The sequence below is a fragment of the Hemicordylus capensis genome, chromosome 4 (assembly GCF_027244095.1).
Source record: "Hemicordylus capensis ecotype Gifberg chromosome 4, rHemCap1.1.pri, whole genome shotgun sequence".
Taxonomy (NCBI): domain Eukaryota; kingdom Metazoa; phylum Chordata; class Lepidosauria; order Squamata; family Cordylidae; genus Hemicordylus; species Hemicordylus capensis.
The window spans coordinates 159,967,232-159,993,062 of NC_069660.1; the positions used below are offsets into that span (position 1 = coordinate 159,967,232).

The 25,831-nt window shown below is 44.9% G+C and overlaps 1 protein-coding gene and 1 long non-coding RNA gene across 3 annotated transcripts in view; one reads left to right on the top strand and one right to left on the bottom strand.

The window, feature by feature from the left end:
* The window catches only part of TNR (tenascin R), a 540,529-nt gene that overhangs the window by 82,696 nt on the left and 432,002 nt on the right, over nucleotides 1–25,831 (top strand). The window lies entirely within an intron of this gene.
* On the bottom strand, nucleotides 2,817–11,416 carry LOC128323744 (uncharacterized). The gene is made up of 2 exons (XR_008306453.1): nucleotides 11,350–11,416; nucleotides 2,817–3,467 (listed from the first exon to the last, which is right to left on the bottom strand). It is a non-coding gene; the product is annotated as an uncharacterized LOC128323744 (long non-coding RNA).

Consider the following 25,831-nt stretch of genomic DNA (forward strand, 5'->3'; position numbering starts at 1 on the left):
CCCAACATGTGAGAGGAATATATATCTATTTGCAGACATTTGTGAAATTCCTCTGTTGTCAACATTCGCCAGAACTGCAGATGAGGGGCTGAGAAAGAGGCTCGCCATAGGCTACCCAGTGAGTTCATAACTGAGGACAGTGTGATATATAGCTCACTCTCTTGCCACCCCAATTCACCAGCTCTAGTATGCCCTATTCACATATCAGGAATTTGCATCTTTAAATCTGTTTTTCTTTGCCCTCAGAGATCACAAGCCAGTTTTGAATAGTTGTGTTAAGGCTATGAAAATACTTTTGCTGGCTCCTGAGCTGATCCTTAGGAAGAAGTAGGATGCTGTTACTAAGTCATCATGGTCCCTCTTCAGAAGTTAGCAAACCATGTATGCTGTATTTGGGTGCAGCACCAACTGGAATGCATGTGCAAGTCCCACCCCTGCTCCAAAGAACTCTTAAACTCTCCATAGATAATAGTATTTGTCTGCAGAGGAACCCTGTACTTGGTGAGACTTCCTGAAGAGGAGCTCTTTGTAGGTCCATCTTGCTCTGAGTGACAGGCTTGCATATGAACAGCTGCAACCTGTGGAAATGGTGTTTAATCTACTAGAAAGGCTCAGCGTCTGTAGAAAATTAAATTTCCTCCAGGTGTGGGGAAAATGATTTCTAAGAGGAACCTCATATGGAAAATCGTCTCTTCATTGCTTGAGATCATCCTTCCTTCCCCCCTGCCCACCCCTTAGAATAGTTTGGAGACAGGATTTTTTAAAACTGAAACAATTCGTTTAAACCCAAAAGTCCATCAAGCACCATGCAATCCAAAATGTTATGAGATGCTCACTGTCCCAAATGTTAATATAGCTGTGACATAAATTTCTTTGCTGATTTGTTTATGTTTTTATTTATTTTAAGAAGTTAGAAGCTACATTCCCAGAGGATGAGTATGAATGTGTATAAACCTGATGGCTGAATTTCTACAGAATTGTCAGTTCTATGGGGAGTGCTAAAGGAGGTATGGATAAGGGTCTATTTGGATATATGAACAAAGGTAATTTGGACTGGATAGAATTTATGGTTTCATGGGTATGAAGGTGTAGTTAACATTTATACAGCACAGAGTGCTCAAAGCACTTGGTATATATTATCTGTGTCATCTTTACACCACTTCTACAAGGTAAGGCAGTGCTATTATCCTTGAATTGCAGAGTGGGGCTGAGGCTGAGAAAGAGCAGCTTGTCTAAGGCTAGAGTGTGAGCTCACAGCAGAGCTGTGATTTGAACTAGGGAACTTCCTATGTCATCACTCAAATTTCTAACCACCATAGCGCTTAGTGACATAATCGGATAGGACTATCATTTTCTGTGGGTACAGGCGGAGGAGTAGGAAGGTTGGCAGTGGTGGCCCAACCACTGGCAGAGGTAGCTCCGCCACTTTTGTGTGCCCTGTCACTGCTTCTGCCTTTGCCTCCTGGAGACATGGAGCCCTACGCTGACTGATCTCAGAGCCCCAATATGGAGGGGAACAAACAGGAGAAGATGCTTCCTGAGATAACCAGGACCCAAACCACTTCTGACTTTAAAGGTCACGTTCAGCATCTTGAACTGAGCTTGAAAATGAACTGGTGGTCAGTGCAATTTTCTCGAAATTGTTGTGATGTGTTTTCATCAACTTAAACCTGTCAGCAACTGAGCAGCAGTGTTCTGAACCAGCTAAAGTTTTGGGATGAAGGGTATCCTCATTCACAGTTCATTACAACAATCCATTATGAAAGTGACCAGTATGAAAGTCACTATGACAAACAGCAGCTAGGTCTTTAGTAGATCATGGGGATGCTGTGGATATTGTGTATCTTGATTTCAGCAAGGCACTTGACAAAGTCTCCCATGACATCCTTGTTGAAAAGATCATAACATGTGGGCTAGATGATATGACTGTTATGTGGATTCGCTGGGCAAACAACCATACCCAGCAAGCACTCATTAATGGCTTTGGCTTTCTTCGGATGCAACACGGAACCCTTCCCCCCACTCTCCCATCTACATTAGGATGAAATGGAGAGCTCACTGACTGCAGAGAGGAGGGGGAACTGGCTGCTGGGGCTTCCTTCTTTAATAAAAGACAGCCCTGGCAGCCAATAGCAGCCAGATCGAGGGAGGAGCTTCCTCCCTCAACTCCAGTTGCTTAAAGGGGGAAAACTGTGGTGCCAGCATTCAGATGTAACACTGGCACTGCAGAACTGGAGTTAATGGCGGGGAAACTCACTACAAACTGAAGGTACAAAATAGAATTGGAGGAGGGAAACCGCGGGTCCATTTCTCAATGAAACTAAGGTTGCCTGCATTTGGATGTACAGTGTTGTTGTTGTTGTTTTACATTTTATATCCCACTCTTCCTCCAAGGAATCCAGAGCAGTGTACTACATACTTAAGTTTCTTCTCACAACAACCACAAGTAGGTTAGGCTGAGAGAGAAGAACCTGGCCCAGAGTCATCCAGCAAGTATTTGGCTGAATGGGGATTTGAACTCAGATCTCCCTGGTCCTAGTCCAGCACTCTAACAGGGATCTCCCATTTCATGTTTAGTGGAAGGTATCAAATGGAGTGCAAAAGTGTTCTGCCCTGGGTCTTGTGTTGTTCAACATATTAATAAATGACTTGGAGTAAGGAGTAAGCGGTACTTATCAAATTTGTAGCTGACACAAAATCCATGGGGGAGGGAGATAGCTAACACCTTAAAAGACAGAATCAAGATTACGTCTGATCCAGAAAGGCTCAAGTATTGAGCCCAAAACCAACAAGATGCAATTAAACAGAGACAAATGTAAAGTCCCGCATTTAAGTAAAAGCAAAAGCAAAACCAAATGCGCATATATAGGATTGGGGAGACCCAGTTTGTGAAAAGGATCTAGGTATCTGTCAAGGATAATGTAGCAGTTTGCTGCACTGAGCAGGGGCAGCAAACTTTAGAGCAGCAAACTCTAAATTTCTATGGCTCTGTGATTCTCTAGCAGTGAGTGCAACCGGCAAAGTCAGGAATGCTGGTAACAATTCTGGGGCACAATATCTGCCTTGGAACCCAGGGATAGTTCTAGGTCCAACAGTATCCCCAGGTGGTAAATGTTAGCGATAGAGCTAGAGTCAATTTGGAGAGTGATGGGGAAAGTGATAGATATGGGAGGAAAGATACCAGGGTGTGTGGTGGGAACGTTGTGGGGGGTGCGAGAGCAAATTATATAGTTTTGCATGGTTACTGCTAGTTGGTGTTGGTAGGTGCCCAATTATCTTCTTTTTCCTCTTCCTTCTTCTTCCTCTTCCTCCTCCTGTATTTTGCTGAGCCTCTGAGGATAATGGTTGCAACAGCAGCACTTGAAGTGCTGGGTCTCTTCCCAGCATCTGGCTTCATCTAGTTGCCATTTGATATTTTTCTTAGAAGCTCCATCAGGATGACCCTATATCATGATGTAGCATCATTTCTGAGAAAAACAAAATGGTGGTTGGACCGTACTGGCTACCAGCACTTTCAATGCTGCCATCTATATCAGCATAGGGGGGAAAAACTTTTTTAAAAAAGAAGGAAAAGGTCATTCAACACACCAGCTAGAGATAAGCAACTCAAAACATTGAATAATTTTGCACCGATTCCCAAAATTGCTGAACAAACCCTCAATTTTTGCCACCTGCAAATAGGACAGCAAAAATGGGGGAGGGCTCTTTGGCTCAACTTGAATTTGCACTCAGCTGAATTTATCAGGTAAATGGCAAAGAAGAGGCAAAATCCACTGATACATGCTGTTAACAAAATGTATAGAATCCAATGATTTAGGAGACAACTTTCTGCACATAGCACTACCCAGAGAGAAAACTGGCACTAAATGAATAAACAAAGGTGCTTTCATGCCTTACTCTGCTGAGTGATGGTAGTCAGAAATCAGGAAATGCAAGAAGAAATACTTTACTAAACAGATGCTTCTCATTGTGAAGGTTAGAGCTACGGTTTCTGGAGGTGAATGATTACTGCTTTGATTTAGAGAACCAATCATCTGCAAACCTCTTTATGAGGCAGCAGCATCCCTAAGTGGAGATGCGTACAAACCTGTTCGAAGGCCCTTTTATGGACCTCCGCACCGGCTCAACATTCTGGAGGTTTGGCCGGTTCGATGGCGGGGGGTTACCTTTAAAGAGCAGGGAGGGTGCTCTTACCACCCCCACCCCCGCCACATTTTCCCTGCTGGTGCTGTGATTAAAAATTGTCCCGAGGGGCACCAGCGTACCTCCTTGCCACCCCAGTGCATGTCAGACCGGAAGTGCCCAATGTGCATGCACATGTTGCGCTCGCTTGCGCACACCAAGCATTTCCGGTCCGACCTGCACTGGGGCGGCAAGGAGGTATGCTGCCACCCCGCAGGACTGTTTTTAATCACAGCACTGGTGGGGGAAACATGGTGGTAAGAGCACCTTCCCTGCTCCTTAAAGGTAACACCCCTGCCATCGAACTGGCTATTGCCGATTCTGTGCACATACCTATATACCTAAGCTTCTGAAAGTGCATCATATGTTCCAGTTTCTGACATTTTCTGCTAAAAATCTTACGAGTAAATGTTGAGATTCACTGACTTCCTGATTAGTACCGTAACACTTTAAAACAAACCAACAAACCTGGAACACTCCATTTTGGGAACAGTCTCAGAAGTTCTTCATAGAATGAGGCTGTTCTCATGAGCAGCCAAGCCCAAGCTTAGTTGCCCATAAGAACCACCTGGGAGGCACGCAGCTTCCTCCCGGTGGCACCTCAACCGCAAACCTGCCCAGGGAGCCCCCCTCATAAACCAGCTTAAGGGAACAAGTGCTTCCTTAACCATGTTTCTCTGACCGTAACCCCCACCAGTTGCTGGGGGGATCTGCACAATGCACCACACATTTTTGCGGTGCATTGTGGGATTTCCAGGGGCCAGGATGACACATCCCAGTTCCCGTGCCCCTTGGGGCAGTGGTGGACCATCTGCAGAGAAGGCGGGCTTCTGTAGCCTTCCCCACCACCTGCCTGCTGCCCTGCCTGCCCAGTCATAAGAAGGACTTCACTGTTTCCTTTACCTCAGCTTTGAATCAATATACAGGCAAAGTGTGCTGTTGAGTCTACTACTACTGTGCTGTTGAGTCGGTTTCGACCCCTGGTGATCACAGAGCCCTGTGGTTGTCTTCGGTAGAATACAGGAGGGACTTACCATTGCCATCTCCCGTGCAGTATGAGATGATGCCTTTCAGCTTCTCCCTATATCGCTGCAGCCTGATATAGGTGTACCAGCGGGGATTCAAACTGGCAACCTCTTGCTTGATGGTCAACAATGTACAACTGGTTAATTGTTCCTAGCTTACATTCAAATTCTGTGTCTTTGCTTTCTTGCTTTCTTAGTAACAGTCTTAGTAGCAGCTTGCAACTAGTCAGGGCCGAAGAAGGGAGGCTGATTGATCCTTTCCTCTCCAGTCATTTTCCAGCTCAGAATCACCTTCCCCAAACTGTTTTTCACTTGTATCTTTTTCAAGGTTTGGGTTTAAGCAAGCTCTCCTTGCCTGTCCATTTTCCATTCTGATTCCAGCCTGATATTCATTTCTTTTTTAAAGGAAGGTTGGCAGTGGCGGTGGCATAGAACTCCTTTTAACGTGCAATCTGAGCCCTAGAGTTCCACTTTTCAGATACCAGAAATCTAGTCTTTAAAATGCTAGGTTCCTAACTTTTCATTCTAGTTCTTAAACAATGTTGGCTTCTTTATCTCCCTGTTTCATGCATTTCTTGCTTTTAAGAACACTGTGATATTGTGCTTTTACTTGTGCTTACTGACCCGAGATAAAGAGGCAAAAGGGTGACTGTGTTTACGAAACATGTCGCTGATAGTGTTTCCCATATGTGTTGTACTCTTCTGAAACCAACATGTCAGTTCTAGAGAGAGGTTAAAGGCAATCTCAAAGGCCAGTGATAAAAGAACAGCCCAGTTTCAGTGCTGTGCACACATCTGTGGGACCGAGGCTCTGAAAACAATATTGTATGCAGCCACACATGATGAATTGCTGTGTGTGTGTGTGTGTGTGTGTGTGTGTGTTAGGGGTGTGCACAAACCATGCAACCACCATGATGTGCATGAAAACCATGTTGGCCACGCAAATGGTGCCTGTGCATGCGCAGATGCCATGTGTATGCTGGTGCCGTGCGGGCTCCTTGGGACACGTGCCGCCCCAGAAGAAAGTTGCATGGGGTGGCAGAGAGCTGGTAAGGACCTGCTGTCCTCTTTCTTAGATATCCCAAACTGTGCTCGAACTGTGCTTCAAACCGTGGTTCATGCACATCGTGTGTGTGTGTGTGTGTGTGTGTGTGTGTGTGTGTGTGTGTTTGTGTTTACAGCCTTTATTTTGTAGCTGGGAATTTTTTTTGTTTGCACTGGTATTTTATTAGGACTGTGCATGGGACTATATTTGTCACTTGTGGAGGTTTTTATGTGTGTTGGCATTAGGGATCTGTATGAGTCTGTTTATGCAGAAGTTGCATAAGAACATAGAACATAAGAACAGCCCTGCTGGATCAGGCACAAGGCCCATCTAGTCCAGCATCGTGTTTCTTACAGTGGCCCACCAGATGCCTCTAGGGAGCCCACAGGCAAGAAGTATGTGCATGCCCTCTCTCCTGCTGTTGCTCCCCTGCAATGGGTATTGAAAGGCATCATACCTCTGTGGCTGGAAGTGGCTCACAGCCACCAGACTAGTAGCCATTTATAGACCTGCCCACCATTAATCTGTCTAAGCCCCCCCTTTTTAATTTAATGTTTTTAAACATTTTATAACAATTTATAATTTTGCAACAACATGCCCAAGTTGCCTCCCACCCCGCCCCCATACCCTCCCCCCAGAAAGAAGGGGAAGAAGAAAGGAAGGAAGGAAGGAAGGAAGGAAGGAAGGAAGGAAGGGAAGGAAAAAAGAGAGAGAAGGGAAAATCACCATTGCACTAAGATGTGGATAGGTCAGAAAGATTCTTATTCAAAGAAAAGATTAAGAAAGTTATCCCAAATTTCAGACCATTTATCCAATTTATTTACTTTTAAGAGGGCCCATTTTTCATGTGCCGCAAGCTAAGCCCCTTTTAAAGCCATCCAAGCCGGCAGCCACCACCACATCCCATGGCAAAGAATTCCATAGATTAATTATATGCTGTGTGAAAAAGTACTTCTGCTTGTCAGTCCTAAATTTCCCAACCTTCAGTTTCATGGGGTGACCCCTGGTTCTACTGTTGTGTGAAAGGGAGAAAAAATTCTCTCTGTCCACCCTCTCCACTCCATCCATAATTTTATACACTTTGATCACTTTTCCCCTTACTTGCCTTTTTTCCAAGGTAAAGAGCCCCAGATGCTGTAGCCTTGCCTCATAAGGAAGGTGCTTTAGGCCCCTGATCATTTTGGTTGCCCTCTTCTGCACCTTTTCCAATTCTACAATATCCTTCTTAAGATATGGTGACCAAAGCTGTATGCAGTGCTCCAGATGTGGCCGAACCATAGATTTGTATAAGGGCATTGTAATATTAGCATTTTTATTTTCAATCCCCTTCCTAATGATTCATAGCATGGAATTAGCCTTTTTCACAGCTGCCGTGCACTGAGACAACCCTTTCAATGAACTGTCCACCACAACCCCAAGATCTCTCTCCTGGTCAGTCACCAACTGCTCAGATCCTATCAGCGTATATGTGAAGTTGATGTGTTTTGCCCCAATGTGCATCACTTTACACTTGCTTACACTGAACCGCATTTGCCATTTTGTTGCCCAGTCCCCCAGTTTGGAGATATCTTTTGGGGTTCCTCACAATCTTTTTGTCTTAACGAATGTTTTACTTTGTTTTTATTCTGTTGTAAACTGCCCAGAGATGTAAGTTTTGGGCGGTATAAAAATGTTTTAATAAATAATAAATAAATAAAAATAAATCTGTTGTGGATTTCACTACCCTAAATAGTTTAGTGTCATCTGCAAATTTGGCCACTTCGCTGGTCACCCCAACTTCTAGATCGTTTATGAACAAGTTAAAGAACACTGGTCCCAGTACCGATCCCTGGAGAACCCCACTTCCTGCCTCGCTCCATTGTGAAAACTGTCCATTTATCCCTACTGTCTGTTTCCTGTCCTTCAAACAGTCACCGATCCACACATGAACCTGTCCCATTATTCCATGACTGCTAAGTTTACTCAAGAGCCTTTGATGGGGAACTTTATCAAATGCTTTTTGGAAGTCCAAGTATACTGTGTCAACTGGATCATCTTTATCCACATGCCTGTTGACACTCTCAAAGAACTCCAAAAGATTAGTGAGGCAAGACTTTCCCTTGCAGAAGCCATGCTGCTTCTCCTTCAACAAGGCCTGTTCTTCTATATGCTTAACAATTCTGTCCTTAAATAGTCTTTCCATCAAGTTAAGCTGACCTGCCTGTAATTTTCCAGATCCTCCCTGGATCCCTTCTTGAAAATTGGAGTCACATTGGCTACTTTCCAGTCCTCTGGTACAGAGCCTGATTGTAGGGACAAGTTATATATTTTTGCTAGCAGATAGATAAACTCACATTTGAGTTCCTTCAGAACTCTTGGGTGGATGCCATCTGGCCCTGGTGATTTGTTCACAAATGGATTTGTTTCACAATGGAGCAAGGCAGGAAGTGGGGTTCCCCAGGGATTGGTACTGGGACCAGTGCTCTTTAACTTGTTCATAAAAGCTTTTTTTTTTTTTTTTTAGCTTTTCAAGACAGTTGAGAACATCTTCCCTTGTCACCTCAAATTCGCCCAGTTCCTCAGTCACTAAACCTGAAAAACCCAATTCTGGAGAGGCCATGAAGACAGATGCAAAGAACTCATTCAGCTTCTCTGCAATCTTCTTATCCTCCTTAATAATCCCTTTCACACCCTCATCATCTAAGGGTCCAATCACCTCTCTGGCAGGTTTTCTACTTCTGATATATATAAAGAAGTTTTTGTTATTCCCCTTGACACTTCTAGCTATATGCTCCTCAAATTCTCTCTTTGCATCCCTTATTGTCTCCTTGCATTTCTTTTGACAGAGTTTATGTTCCTTCCTGTTCTCTTCATTTTGGCAAGACTTCCATTTTCTGAAGGAAGTCTTCTACCCTTTTATAGCTTCCCTGACTCTACTTGTTAGAGGACCACTCCACTGGCGTCCTCCTGAACTTCCCTCTTTCTTGGTATATATTCCAACTGAGCTTCTAGTACTGCGGTTTTAAATAAGTTCTATGCTTTCTGTAGTGATTTGACCGTCCTGACCTTCCCTTTCAACTTCCTTCTTACCAGTCCCCTCATTTTTGAGAAGTTTCCTCTTCTGAAGTCCAACGCATCTATGTTGGACTTCCTATACAGTTCTCCACTAGCATATATGCTGAATTGGATCACACTGTGGTCACTGCTACCCAATGGTTCTGCAACTCTGACATCTCGCAACAGGTCCTGGGCACCACAGAGGATTAAATCCAAAGTCACCATCTCTCTGATTGGTTCCATGACTAACTGTTCTAAGGCACAGTCATTTAGCACATCTAGAAATTTACTCTCTGTCATTTCCTGTATGTGAATTTACCCAGTATGTGAATTTACCCAGTATGTATGTACGTGAATTTACCCAGTCTGTGTGTGGGTAGTTGGTCATCCATTATTATTGCCCTGTCTCTCTTTGATGCCTCTCTTATCTGTTTCTCCAACTCCCAGTCACTCTCAGCACTTTGATCCGGAGGGCGATAGCACATCCCTAGTAACACATTTCCTTTGAGTCCACGTAATGTTACCCATAATGTGTTACCCACGTAATGTTACGCATAATGTGGAGGACTCTAGTCCACCTAGGTTTTCTAGCTTATTGGAATCTATCCTTTCTTTGATATACAGTGCCACTTCTCCCCCAACCCTCCCCTCCCTGTCCCTTCTATAGAGTGCATATCCAGGAATAATCGTGTCCCACTGGTTCTCACCATTCCACCAGGTTTCTGTTACACCCACTATATCTATGTTCTCATTAGTAACCAAGTACTCCAGCTCACTCATCTTGGCTCAGAGGCTGCTGGCATTGGTATACAGACACCTATACGCTGGGTCCCTCACCTGATGTTGGAGTGTGCTATTCTTCTTATCATCATTTGACCTATTTGGCAAGCTGTCCTGTGTTTCCTTCTGCTCAACTCCTTACTCTACTTTGTCCCCTTCTGGTTTATCCAAAGCAAGTTCACCCTCACACCTTAGGGGATTTTGCCAGCCAAAGCAGATACCACCCTGTTCCTGCCAGCAATCCCCCAGGCATCATTTTAAAAGCTGCTCTGCGACCTTCTTGATTTTTAGCGCTAGCAGTCTGGTTTCATTTTGGTTCAAGTGGAGCCCATCCCTTTTGTACAGGCTCTGCTTTCCCCAAAATATATCCCAGTGCCTAACGAATCTAAACCCCTCCTCCCAGCACCACCATCTCATCCACTCATTGAGACCCCTCAGCCCCACCTGTCTTGCTGTCCCTGCATGTGGAACAGGTAGCCCATCAGAGAACGCTACCCTGGGGGTCCTCAACTTCAGTATGCTACCTGGCAGCCTAAATTTGGCTTCCAGGACCTCCCGACTGCATTTCCCAACATCATTGGTGCCAACATGCACCACGACAGCTGACTCCTCTCCAGCACTGCCTAACAGCCTACTTAGGTGCATCATGACATCTGCAACCTTTGCACCAGGCAGGCAAGTAACCATGCAGTCTACACGTGAGTCACAGACCCATCTCTCTATGCACCTAATTACTGAATCACCCACTACTAAAAGGCCCCAACCCCCCTCAGGAGTATCCTCTGTGCAAGAGGATATAGGCGCATAACCCAAGGAAGGGGATCCCTGCTAAGGGAGTGTTTCCCTCTTCCTCAGACCGATGTCCTCCTTCCCTGAGACCCTCATTCTCCATGACAGCAGAAGCACCATCAGCATGGGAGTGGGATGCCTCTACCACATCCCTGAGGGTCTCATCCACACACACCTCTGCCTCCCTGAGCTTCTCCAGGTCAGCCACCTTGACTTCAAGGGAACAAGCTCATTCCTTGAGAGCCAAGAGCTCTTTGCAATGAACGGACACCCACGACTTCTGCCCCTCAGGTAGAGAGTCATACATGCAACATTCTGTGCAATACACTGGGAAGCAGCCCCTCCCCTGCTGGCATTCTACCTCCATAACTACTTTTATTGGCTATTAAGAGTATATGGGGTTTGAAGCTAGGTACTGGGTACAGTTGTCAGCTGATTAATGGTTGTTACTTTTTTCCTCCAAGAAAATTACAAAGGTTGGGTAGTACTCACCTTATTCTTGCCTTGTGTGTCTCCCCACAGCTTTTCCTGCCAATCTCCCGCTAAACTCCTCCAAAACTCCTTCGTTATCTGTTTGGAAACACCTGTTAGGAAAGCTCCTGGGAGCAAAGCTCCTCTGGTCCGAGCCTTGTATTCAATGCCAGCAGTCAAACTGACTCAGCTCAGGAATGTGGGGCCTCCCACAAGCTGCGGCCCTCACCTGGAATGAATGAATGAATCCCCCACTCAGGCTTCTCCTCTGGCAAAGACACAAACCCTGCCAGCCAGCCAGCCAGCCAGCCAGCAATCCCACCCTAGGAGATTTCCAGCCCTAGCCAACCTAGCTTCTCCTTCCCTTCTTCTGCATAGTAATCTGCCAGTTTATCAGACATAAGGAAAATGGAAACTTTCTTGTTAGAACTGCTGCTAAGAGTTCTACCAGTTTTAAAACTCATGTTATGATGGAAAGATGCTTCACACATTGGCCCTTGTGTGAGAACATTATTCACACAAATTTCTAGTCTTAATTCCTATTAATTTCAATGGGACTTGGGCAGTGTTCCCTCTAACAGGGATTCTCAGATGTTGTTGACGACAGCTCCCACAATCCCCAAGCAAAAGCCACTGCAGCTGGGGATTCTGGGAGTTGTGGTGGTCAACAACATTGAATGTTAGAGGGAACACTGGACTTGAGCACAACCAAGACTGCAGTTCTTTGCAAATCTTTCTTGGGAGTAGTCCCCCCGGTGAAATCAACAGGGCTTACTTCCAACTATCAGACCCCATCTTTCTTTGGATTGAGGCCCCTATAGTGTACAATTTTTTTAAAAAAATGTGAAACTGACAAACTTGTGTTTGCTAACAATACAGGTGTATCATGAAGCTATGTTGTAGGATTGTGCCTCACATCCAGGGGTATTTGTATAGTATCAGCAATGTATCAAATTGTATTGGACTGCAGAGAGAGGGTTTCACCTTTATTGAAAATATGGCTAGCTTCTGTAACAAAATCACCTGCCCAAAAGGCAGCATTTAAAACCCCCACATTTCTTTGCCTGGTCATGCCCTATAATGCACTAGGAAAAGAAGCAACATTATGACATTTTGCCCATTTCCTGACAGATTACTGGGGTGGGTTGGGGGGATGACCACGTCCTATAGTTACAGGGCATGACCATTCTTTCCCCAGCAATGCCCCAGGGAAAGGATGCAATGTCATGACAAGACCAGCCAAGAAAATGTGAGGATTTGAAGCACTGAGACTGCAGGTGCTTGATTTCAAAACAGAAACTCTATCTTCACTAAAGGGAAACCCCATCATCCTGATCTGGATGCATCAAGCTGATACCAATGATTGACTTGATGTGATCCTGGCCACTCCCTGAGGCGCCTCACATGAGCAGTGTGATGCTCCGCAAGGAGGTCTGTGGGGAGAGCAGGTTTTCCTGATCCTCCCCGCAGACGATCTCCTGCCTTTCCCTGGGTGGGCGGATTGCCCACCCAGATGAGTGGCGGCTCTCCAGCCTGCAGCCCGCCCAGCAGCTCCAGGGGTCAGGTGCCGGGAAGTGCCGCCATGAGGCGCCCCGCCCTCCGAAGCCCCAATCCATGCACGGTGTGAGTGTGCAGTGCATGCCTGGGAGCCCCTCTCCCCCTCCTCGAGTGTGTTCTCCACAGCTGCAAGCAGCCGCAGCAGACACACAGTCACTTAGCCTGGTTTGGGGGCAGGTGTGCCCCAAAACCTGTGTTAGCAACACACAACTTCAGAGGGCTTGATGCCAGGCCGCCGGCAGGAGCCACAAGGCTCCTAGTGGCTCTCAAGCACAGTGAAAATTGGGCTAGGCTTCCCTAGCCTGTTTTTCACTGCTCATAAGAATAGCTTCCCTGTATCATTAGCATGATGTGTGAATGGTTGGGATCAGCATTATAATCCAGATCATGTACAGCCCTGTTATGTTGTTCCGTACAGATGTTAGGGTGCCTGGATTGGCTGAAATGCTCTCAGTGGCAAACATGGGTTTGGTGCTGTATCACCTCCTTGTCTACACTTTTGCCATGATCAGGCAAAAATGTTGTTTTGCCATGATAGGCTTAACAACAGTTCTAACAGAAGGATTTCCACCCCCCCCCCTTCAGAGGGTATTCTGCTGGCTTACACAACTCCATATCAAAATAATAAGACAAATATCTATCCATACCCTTTCTTTCCAGCTCTAAGGTTGGACTGATTAACTGAGATCACTCACACAATCAAAAGTTGCATTCTAACCAGATGGGGAGCTGTGTGTGCTCCCAGTTCTTGGTTGTGTGGAAGCAAGGTAAGAGGAAAACCTGGGTAGAAGTGATTGTGTAGAAACAAAGTAGGATGAAAAGCTACACAGGTTTTCCTCCTATCTTGCTTCCACACAACTGAAAACTGGGAGCACACACAGCTCCCAAACCCAGGTCAAACACACTTTTTGAATGTATGAATGACCTCATTGTATCCCATTTGTTTATGGTGTGGTTGTTGAGAAATGTTGGAAATGTTATAAATTATGTGCAGAAAATAACAATGGAAATCAGATAGCCACAGTTAGCCTCTGCACCAGGCCTGCTCAATTTAGCTCCCACCCCGCCAGCTGTTTTTGGACTACAACTCCCATAATCTCCAGGCACAGTGGCTAATAGCCAGGGGTTATGGGAGTTGTAGGCCAACATATGCAGGAGGGCTGAAGTTGAGCAGCCCTGCTCTACACTGTATCAGCTCTGGATGTAAAAGCCCTCTGGATCAGATGATGACAAGAGAAAAACAAGGATAGAGAGGGAAAGAAAACAGGACACTACACTGGCCACAAGCAAAAAAAAAAGACGCCAGAGGCTAGGGAAATATGGCAGAAGGAGGGGAAGATGGAGCTGGAGAAATGTGGGGAAACAGGAAAAAAGGGAATGGTGTGTGTGTGTGAGAGAGAGAGAGAGAGAGAGAGAGAGAGAGAGAGAGAGAGAGAGAGAGAGAGATCTGAAAAGGATGTTCGGGGTGTTATATAGAGCGAGACCATCCTCACGTAGACCAGCCTGGCAGCTTGTTACAATAATGTCATTGGTAATGCTCTTCCAATGTACATAAATAGTGATGTGTTCTAATAAAAACAGAAGAGCCATGCATAACAGCAGCAATTGAAAGGTTATTGATGTCTGCCTGTGGAGAGGAGCCAGTCCCTGGAACAGCATCCAGAAGTCAAATCAAACCAATGGATTCTCATCCATCGCCACCCCTGCCCCCGCCTGCATCTCTCTGGGAAGGCTCTGGCTAAGGGTGAGCTGCTGGCAGACACAAGTCACTTCTTAATGAAAGGGCACCAGCTGCTACTCTGTTCCAATCTTGGCATCTTTGCCTTCCATTTCTCTTTCACTGAAACCCAAAAAGTGCTGCAGAGGTCAAGGCGGAGCAGAGCAAAGAGCATCCAAAGAGCATTCAACAGTACCTCCAGTGACTGTTGCTGGTGCCTATCTTATGTATCTTTTTAGAATGTGAGCCCTTTGGGGACAGGGTTCCATCTTATTTGTTATTTCTCTGCGTAAACCGCCCTGAGCCATTTTTGGAAGGGTGGTATATAAATCGAATTCATCATCATCATCATCATCATCATCATCATCATCACCACCACCACCACCATCATCATCCAACCCCTCCTAACTGGCCTCCCCATCCAAAGCTTTATAAACACCATTCCTGTGCATGTACGATGGGGTGCTCATCTTCTGTGACAATTATGTGTTCAAAATAGATTTGGCCCATCAGTGACATATATGTAAAAAATGGTTATTGCTCACTTGGCAGGTCTTTTCTGTGTGTAGTAGAGATTTATGGATGGAGCAGGCCTTTACAATTTGTGACCCACTAAGCCAAATGCAGCCCATCAGCAATGTGCAGCCAACACCCTCTGTTTTTGCAATCCCATGCAGGTAGGTCACAAGCTGTTCAAGTCTAGGCTAAGGTAAATATGAGAGAGAAAGGATGCAATATAGAAATCATATATTGCCATGACATTGCTATACTATTTTCAGTTGATAAAATAGTGTGAGAACTATAAACTTTGTTCTAAATATATACAGGCAAAATCAGGTTCTCTGAATTCTGTTCCAGGTGTCACAGCTAGGGGTGTGCACAGAACCGGCTGGTTTGGTTTGGTTCGAGTCCACACTGGACTCAAACCAGACGGGGCCAGTTCGGTCCTACACCCCCTTGAACTCCCCCTGGTTCAGTCTGGGTGGGAGGGTTCACAAGCTTTTTTTTAAAAAAATAGTTTTTTTCAAAACTTAACCCCTTCAGGGGAGTTGTCTGAGGTAGTGTGTGTGTGTGTGGGGGGGTTCCCATAGAGGTTCCCTCTCCCCTCACTGGCTTCCCTTCTTCGGCTGGTTTTTGGCCTTCCCCCCTGGTGCAGCAGCCATTTTGGAGGCCGCCACACCTGCACAATGGGCTTCTGCATGACCTGGGTCATGAACGGCCGATTTATGGACTAAGGGAGGCCAGCAGGAGGAGGAGAAACCTCCGTGGACACACACACCCCACTGCCTTGGACAACTGCCCCAGAGGAGGTAGGTTTTAATTTTTTAAAACAAAACAAAACCTTGTGAACCCCGAGGAGGTGTGAATCCTGTGAACCTCATGAACCCTACACAGTCAAACCGAACCGGTACTCACGGCAGTGCGGCTCTGGCACTCACCTGGCTTCCACACATGAACACCCCTCCCACACAATTAAAGGACATCCCAACACTGCATCAGGACATCCTGCAGTGACGTCAGGTCCGATGCATTCCCAGCATGCCCCTGCCCCCCGATCACACACTGGGGCCAGAGTTAGTATGAACTGTCCTTAGCAGGAAGCTGCTGCTCCAGTAGCCCTCTATGTGGTATTGGCATCAATGTCCCACAATGCATTTAGGCCATACACATAAAACTGGACTGGAAACAGTCAGAATGATGCTTGTGCTTCCAAAGGAAACCCACCTCACATTTTGATAATGATTGTTCATCTGAATAATATATTGTATGGAAGCATATTGGAGAGCCAAAGCTCAGTGGGAGGTCACATGCTCTGTGAAAGGTTCCCAGATCCACTTTGGTCCATGGTTAAAAGATTATCAAGTAACAGTGCTGAGAAAGTTTTCTCTGTATGAGAACCTGGAGAACTGTTGCGAGTCAGAATAGACAGTACCGGGCTAGATAGGCCAGTGGTCTGAACCAATCTAAGGCAACTTCTTATGTACATTTCTACCCCACCTTTCTCCCAAGGGGCTCAGTGTGGCAGACACTGGTGAGTGGGTGGATGGGCTGAACCCTGAGTGATCCACGTTTGTGGACTGGACTGCATCTATAGCTCAATATACATCCAGAGGGGTAGACTAACCAAAATCCAGGGAAAAGATCCATGTTTTGAGGAGCTGACTGGCAACTCTACCACATGGGCGTCCAAAGTTGGGGTGGGGGGACAAGGGGACGGACCCCACTTCAGTTCTATGTCTGGCTTGATGTGGAGCAATAGTTGCTTTCATATATATATATATATATATATATATATATATATATATATATATATATAAATTTGCAATTCCAAAGAAACAATTCCTGAGGTTGCCCATGCCCTACACTGCTAAGATTTTCTAGCCAACATCCACAATGTATGTAGTCTAATTCCAGGGACTGAAAAGGAAATACAGAAAAGCCAAATAAAATATGTCCCTAGATGAACAGGGAAATATTTATTCTTGGTTGCCTCTTCATACTTTGATCGGAGTGTGGCCAAAGCTGCCAACAATGACACCACATTTTTTAATAATAAGCAGACATGTACATGCTGAATTGTCTTTAGTCCTTGCTATAATAAATAATAGGTTGCAATTATTACAGTGAAGAGATAGGGGGTTATTTATTTCAAGGCTTCGCTGATGTGAATTTGTTCTCTACTGCTGGATTGCAGTTTTAAACACATACTTTAAAATACACTTACTTTAAACACATAAAATATGGCAGTGAAAACAAAAATGAAAACTGAAGCCCCCATGCAATTCATGACACCAGCTGAAAACTTACAAATTCACATGTATCCTGGGTGAGCATTCAGACAAAAGTTTGTGCATTCTCCAAAAGTTCATCTGCCTTTCTGTTTCAAGTCGTAGTGTTAGTGCATGCGATGCACATGATTCTATTGTCCCCCCAATTGTTGTTTGCACTTACCTATGCTTACCACACTGCATTCACCTTATAGTACCAATCATGGTAGAAATTCCATTGTTGTCCTGCAAACAAATAGAACACGGAAAGGTTTTTAGATCTAGATGTCAGGCAATAACGACATAAAATATTTGCAAGAAACAAAAAAAGAGAATGGACCCAAACGGAAAATACTCATCTAACTAAAGACTCCTTGGTCAGGGAGTTATGACCACAGAGTTCAGAGCAATCAACTTTCATCAAGAGTAAGTGATCATCATAAATATGCTAGCTGCATATGCATCTACAAAGCAGATGTCACTGGGCACCTGGTCTGCTGAATACTGTCCATGCACAGAATCTCAATCAACGATCCAGGTTGGAGAACTTCTGATGGCACTAGATCTGTAATACAGCTGAGCTTTACAAGCCAGAAAAATCTGTATACAGAATCAAGTAATAATTGTGAAGTCTGGAGATATCACTAAATCCAAAAAAAAAAAAAAAGACACTGACCATAGTCTACAACAGGGACATGTAATTCTGGCTGAAAAATCCATGGGCATCTGTATATTGGTAATCCATGGGCATCTGTATATTGGTTTGCTGTGTTTGTGTATGTGTGTGTATGTGTGTGTGTGTTTTTCATTAATCCTACCGCTGAAGCTACTGTTCAGTTTAAAAATGGATTGTCTCTTGGGTAGTGGAAACTGCTTTACATAAAAATGCAAACTTTCAACCATTTATGTGGTTCTCTCCTGTGAGCAACAATCCCTTCTTTCAACAATATGATCACATGTACAAAAATGAAATCCTGGCAGATATTTCAGGATTTTTTGAAAAAACGGAACTTCATGAGAGGATGACCTTTGATTAGTTAGAGATTTTTCAGTACCTTCTCTCCTTCTCTTTTGAATATTTTCTACAGCTGTAATAACTCTTCACTTTTCTTCCGGGGATCTTATGGCAGCCTACATGAAGGTATCCTATTTTATCATCACAGTGACTCTTTTGAGGTAGTGTGAGATTGAGAGATAGTAGGTCTGTTCACACAACCATCAACATCAGGGTAGGAGACTGTATCCTGGTTTGCATGGTTGTGTGAACTCACAAAAATCTCTCCAACCCAAGTTGCTCAAAGCAGGATAGCCCAGCATTTGTCTGCTGCTCTTAACCAAGGTAGATGGAGAGGAGAGCCCTCCTACTTTGCTTTTTTGGCTATGTGGATTCATTTACTTTTTATAGCAGCTACTGGAAACTGGCAGGCCTGTAAACAATAGAGCAATGTGGCTGCAGGATCTGCCGTCCATAAATGTGCCACTCTGCAAAGCACACTCTATGATCCTATACTTGCAGCCACTTCATCAGGGCGGGGCCTTCCTCCTGCCCCTTCTTGGACAATCAGAGGGCAGCTGCTGATGTAATGAGGCTTTCCAGTCTACTGGTAGTGCAAAGCATTCTGGGAAAGTCTTCTAGGCCGTCAGAAGACTCTCTATGCTTCCAGCTTCCAGTTCCAGCAATGGACACCTTGCCTGGCTTATCCATGTGTTTCCTAGGTTTGCTGACTCAAACAAAGGTCCTGACCATTTGTTGCTACTAGGATAGGAGCTCTAAACCTCCAACTCACCCTCAACTCACCCTCAAACCAATACAAGCTCTACTGACTAGTCAGAGATTTCTCACTTGGCTTCATGGCTGAGGGCTAAACTATCCTTTATGCCAAGAGACCTATGATAGATTTATCTGTTATTTTTCTTAATACATGAGATTATTGTATTGTATATAGGAGTGTGCATGAGAGAGAGAGAGAGAGAGAACATACACTAATATGACTGAGGAAGTAATGTGGGGGCTGTTTTCTTGGGTTCCCTCACTCATTCAGGACTCATTTGGTCTCTTGGGGGTGTGGTGCAAAATACTGACACGAGACAGGTACCCATGAAACAAATAGCAGCTTGGGTGGCGGCACTTAGATTATTTATTTATGACTATATACCATTTTTCAGGCAAACCTCCCAAAGCAGTTTACAAAAAAGCACTTGAAAGGGTAAGCATCAATTTTAAAAAAACCAACCATACAAGAAGTAACAAGAAGACAAATGTTCCTTTGTAAGGGTTCGAACTTATGTTTCGAATTATTATCATAGCAAGGGTAAACTTTATAGTTGTTGAGTCACAAAGAAATGTGAGTGGGAAGTCCTCCCTTTTTGTGTGTATTTTTAATGAATGATAATATTGTTATTGTTAAAATCAATAAAAATTGAATTTGCAAAAAAAGAAGAAGAAGAAGACCAATGTTCCCTCTTACAGGGATTCCCAGATGTTGCTGACTACAACTCCCAGAATCCCCAGCCAAAGGCCACTGCAGCTGGGAATGCTAGGAGTTATAGTCAACAACATCTGGGAATCCCTGTTAGAGGGAACCATGAAGAAGACTCTAAAGAGCTAGATATTTACATGTTCTGCCCTTTGGGCTGCATCTTTTCTCTCCTCCTCTCAGAGCAAGATGGTGCAGGTTGGGGGAAGGAATAATCTAAGTGAGACAGAACATGGGAGCTGAATGGTGGCAGCTTCCCCATGCTATGTCATCTACTCCCCTCAGAGCAAGATGGCTCTTAAGTGGCTCCATCATAAGTTGCTTTATGGTAGGTGTGAAAGATTGCTCTTAGCCAGTTGTAGGAGGGAGGGATCACCTCAACTTGAAGAAGGGAAAGGATTAAACACCCCCACCCTCATATTGCTTCCCCCGTCAAATGAACAGTGCCCCTCTTCCTTTAGTTTTTTTTTTCCAAAAAGAAATGTCAGGAGCTTTGAACCTAGACTTACCTGCTCCATCCAACTAGCTTTTATCTTCTTCCCTACTTAAGAAAGAAAGTGGAGGGGAAAGGTCAAAAAAAGAGGGGATGGGGTAATTATGTGCACTGCAAAAACAGAACAGAGTATTGGCTGTTCATTTGAATGGTCTAATGGAACAAATTTCATTTATCTCCAAAGGTTCAATTTTTTTCCTTAAACACGAATAGGTTTTAAAAGATAGGCATTTTCAAAAACATATTAGATATTGCAGTATTATCATAACCCATTAACCTTAATCAAGCATTCATTCTGAAGAGACATTCTGTCTGTATCTGCCAAATAAAATAAAGTAAATTGTTCTTTAAAGCTGTTTCCCCCCCTCCCCCTTGCTTCTCTGTACCTAATTACATGGGGAGAGGGAGATCTGGTGGTGGTGGTGGTGGAGATTGAGCTGGCCAGGCCCGGGTAAAGGAAGGGATTTGGGCACATTTGCATATTTTGGTCCGTTCTGGTCCTCTCTCCTGCTGGAGTAACTCTGGTAGCAATGCTACCAACCTGTCAGGCCTAGCAGTGCTGCTGTTAAACACCAGCCCAGTGAATTGCAAAACATATGCCATCTGGGAATTAATCCTGGATGAGTGTGCCCACCTGTCATGTATTATGGAAATGTGGTTGGATAAGGCGGGGGAGAAGTGAACCTCTCACAGTTGGGTCCTCCAGGTTTCCAAGCGCAGGACCAATCTCAGTTTGTAAGGCAGGGAGGTAGCCCTTAGGGATACTGGCCAACATTCTCCCCACTTGAGGATCATGCATCCCTCAGGGATTCCTGGAGTTATATTTCCATCTGGAGGAAGAAGAGAGTAGTGAAAATAGCACCCTCCTCCACATCTGCTGGGTCTGCAGGGAAAGACAGCCCCAGGGGCTGCAGGGAGAGGAGAGCTGGTCTCATGGTAGCAAGCATGACTTGTCCCCTTAGCTAAGCAGGGTCTGCCCTGATTGCATATGGATGGGAGACTAGAAGTGTGAGCACTGTAAGATGTTCCCCTCAGGGGATGGAACCACTCTGGGAAGAACATCTAGGTTCCAAGTTCCATCCCTGGCTTCTCCAAGATAGGGCTGAGAGAGATTCCTGCCTGCAACCTTGGAGAAGCCGCTGCCAGTCTGTGAAGACAATACTGAACTAGATAGACCAATGGTCTGACCCAGTATATGGCAGCTTCCTATGTTCCCTGCTGCCTAACAGTCTCCCAACCTAAGCAGGGAGGTTTGGGGTGTGGTGTAAGAGCATGGTGTATCCATGCTTTGGTCAGAACAGTTCAAGATTTCATGGCTGTCATAACCACCATGGATCCGTCTCATATTTTATTTGGCCCAACACCATTTAGCAACCCATTATCCACAGCAGTTGCTTTTGGATCCACGAGAGCCTAATTTCCAGGGAATCTGTGCCCTGTCTGTTTTGCTAAAGTGTCATTTCCCTGTATTGGTTATTGCATAATGAAGACTAATGATGGAGGAGCAAAGATTAACATGTGTTGTGATTTCCTTCTGGATGAGCAGAGATGAGAAATGGCAGGTGAAATATATCGTCCAAATACGAACGATCACATTCATGAGGCTGCTTTAGGTTTGCTGGCTTATACGATGAGCAGCCCTCTGGCAAGAGAAGGAGGGCTGTGGGTCTGCAAGGATTCTTTGCACAGCAGACTGGGTATGGAGGGGGAGCAGGGAGTGATTTGTTCATCTCCTCCCAAAAGCCCTTTGCGCTTATGTCCATATGTGCCTGAGGGTTGTACAGCCCTCAGGGACATATTTAAACAAGTGTAAAGGACTTTGGGGAGAGGGAAGAGATGTGAAACTCATTCCCCTTCCCCTCTGCACCTGGTCGGCCACACAAAGAAGTCTTCAGTGCAGGGATGCTGAAAGCTCTTTGCAGACTCACAGGCTCCTTTCCGTTACCAGAGGGCTGTTTATCATATAAGCCAGGTATTGGCGGTGGTGGGGGCAGGGCTGAAAGTGGGAAAGTGGACCTACGCTTCAGATAAAATTACAAATGGAGGGAGTGAAGTGGTAGTGGTTAAGCTTAGATGGCCCAGGAATTATAATAAGGTTGCCCACAGACCAGAAAAAACCTGTCCAGGCTAGTTGTTTTGACCTCTGAGCGGGTTGCCATAGTTGTTTGTGTAAAAGTCAGAATTCTAAAGAAAAAATCAGCATAATTATTTTCATTCAGTGCATATGCTTGGACTGTGTAAAGGAGCACCTGCAACAAAGGAGCCAGTATGCTGAACTTACCATTTCATCCTCTGCTGCATGAGAAATTGGAGTTGATGGGTGCGCTCCCCTCCATAGCTGTCCCCCTCTCAGAGACAAGATAGGGGGCTGCCTGCAATTGTAGGGCTTGCTCTCACAACCATTTCCTTGTGGAGCTCCTTCGCCCTGCATTAGCATGCAGCCACCAGCCATACAACCCCCTGTCCTGTCTCTAGTTCCACCCAGGTAAAAGAGTTTCTCTGGTCCCATCCCTTGGCCCCAGTCACAAGTTGGCAGCCCTAGGTTATTGTAGTGCTACTGCTGCCAAAACAACAACAAAACAAGAATGGAATGCTGGATGCCATTTTGGGTTGTGTGAGCTATAGCATAATATGCAAAAAAGAGAAAATAGAGTTGGAGTTATTTTACTGTTTTTAAAGTAATCTATCCTGGATGCTTGTATACTGTTTTATTGTGTGTTATTATAAATTACTATTTGTGTATATTAGTTATATTTGTTATTCTGATGTTTATCTTTTGGCTGGCCAATGGCTGCAATAAAAACTGATTGATATTGCCTTTGAAAATGGTTTGGAAACTGCAGTTGGTTCAAAACAGAGCTGCAAGATCATTAACTGGCTGGGATGTGCACGAACTGTCTGACCAATGGTTTGACGGCAGAGAGGTTTACCTTTAAGGGACCGGGAGGGTGCTCTTTCCCACTCCCTCCCCCAACATTTCCCCCACCATGCTGTGCCCAAAATCTCTGCACGGGGCAACAGTGTACCTTCTTGAGGCCTCGGTCAGCATCAGCCCGGAAGTGGCCAGTGTGCGTGCACATGCATGATGTACCCTTGTGCACTGGCCACTTCTGGTCCGACGCTGACCAGGGCAGCAAGGAGGTATGCTGCCGCCCCATGCAGTGATTTTGGGCACAGCACCAGTGGAGGAAATGCAGCCGGGTAAACCCCCCCGCCCCACCAAACCATCCGAACCGCCAGAACTCTGAACCGGTTTGGCGGTCCAGAACAGGACCACTGTACCAGTTTGGGCACATCCCGATTAACTGGGACTGGCTGTTATCATATCACACCAGTGCTTTGTCAGCTGCACTGGTTGACAATCCATTTCTGGGCCCAATTCAAAGTGCCGGTTTTAACCTTTAAAGCCCTAAATGGGTTGAGGAAAGGTTAACTGAAAGAGCACCTGGCTACCCCATATGTGCTTACCTGGACCTTAAGATTCTCCTCAGAGGTCCTGCTCTGAGCACCTTGTCAATGAAGTAATGGAGTGTGTAGGGGTTACTAGTGAGAGGACCTTTTTGGCAGTGGCATGCTTCTCAGTGAGGCTCACCTGGCGCTTTCATTAGATTTTTACGGCAGCCAATAAATAAAGCTGTAGTTATTTATACTGATTATTTACTCCTTAGCCAGTATACTGCAGCGGATAGTAGTGTGAATTGTGCTGGAAGTCCCCACGCTGGCCTATCTTGCAGGTTGTTATCAGGATTACTGAGATTATGTTATGCCGATTTATTATTTTTTTATTAAACTTTTATACCGCCCCAAACTCCTGTCTCAGGGCGGATCACAATGATAATTGCCAGGAACCCTCTAAATACTAAGTATTATTTCTCTTTCTGCATCTCATCACAAAAGTATAAACAAACTGAGGAGATTCAGAAGAAAGAAAGGATTAAAAGACTGGAACATGTGACATTTGAAGAAAGACTGATGGGAGAAAAAAGTCATAATTGTTTTGTTTTTTCAGTTAAACAATACAAATAATAAAAATTGAATGCACATCCACATGAATAAATAATACCAGGAAAGCTTCCATAAAAAGGAGGGAACATGTCTGTTACCAAGGACCATGGAAGAAAGGGCAAGGAACAAAGAGCAAATCTGGAATATAGGCTTCAACTAGTTTTTTTTAATAACAATTCCCTTTCCCCTTAGAACCTAAGAATTATAGTACTGTGAGGGATACTACAGCTTTCTAACAGAATAAGTTATAACCAATACTCCTAAGATTCTTTGACTGAGGAATTGTATGATAGTCAAAATGATTTAAATTCCTTAGTGGTTAGAGCACCTGCTTTAATGCAGAAGGTCTCAGCTTCAATCTCTGGCATCTCTAGGAAGAGCTGGGAAAGACGCTGCCTGAAACCCTGGAGTGCTGCTACCTGTCAGTGTAGAAAATGCAGAGCTGGATAGACCAATGGTCTGACCCAGCAGAAGCCATTTCCTCTGTTCATATGAATGTGATGCAGATATGGTACTTATGTTCTAGTTGCAGCATGGCAGATGGAGGGTGGATGTCAGCTAGTGGTTTTTAACTGTGCAGTGCAACATGTTGCTGTAGAATACTGCTGAATCTCCATGGGAGGTTTCTAAGGTCTGATTTTTACATTCTGGGTGTCAAGCTGAAACTGTTGTGGGGAAAGGTTGCACATCAATGGCAGCTGCTAAGAGCAGTGAGGGAACTCACTACATCATGGACAGGATCTCTTGTGGTGGGTGAGGAACCCATTAAGGAGACACCAGCTCCTATGTCAAGTGTAATGTCTAGACCAGCACACCATCACCTTGACTAGAAAGCCATTGGTGATTCTGGCACCTACAGTTTATCTCACGCCCACCTGCCATCCTTTGCATAAATACAAAACCATAAGCTGCCCTGCCCATATTGGAAATGCAGCTGCTGCTTGACAGACCTTGCTATCTACGCTGAATTCCCCCCGCAGGCTAAGAAGCGGAGCATACAATATCCAGGTGGAACTGCCAGGGGAGTTTTGGTGGACAAAATGTAATTACCTAGGTTGGAACGAGGCCAGCTTGAAGGCTTCAAACTTTTATGAAAAGTGCCAGGGATTTTTAATGACATGCTTGGGAAAGCTCAGAGTCAGTTTTGCAACTCATCACTAAGACAGTAACTTCCTTGGCTTCATGCCAGGTAGCACTACCTGAGGGCATGATCACCTCAGTGCCAGTTCTAAAAGGAAAAGTAGATAAGCACTAAAGATTCATCTCCTGGAGCATTTCTAACATCTCCTCTGTCCATCTTGACCAACTGGAACCCTGCTTAGTATATAGTACATTCCTAACCCAGGATGACATGAGTACAGCTAGCCCTCTGCTACCTCCCCTGTTCCATTTGATGGGCGAGCTCTCCGTTGCTCAAGTTGTAGCTAGCTCACAAGCATTCTTGGTGAGCTTTTAGAAAAGGGTTTTGAGAATTTTATCTCAGCTT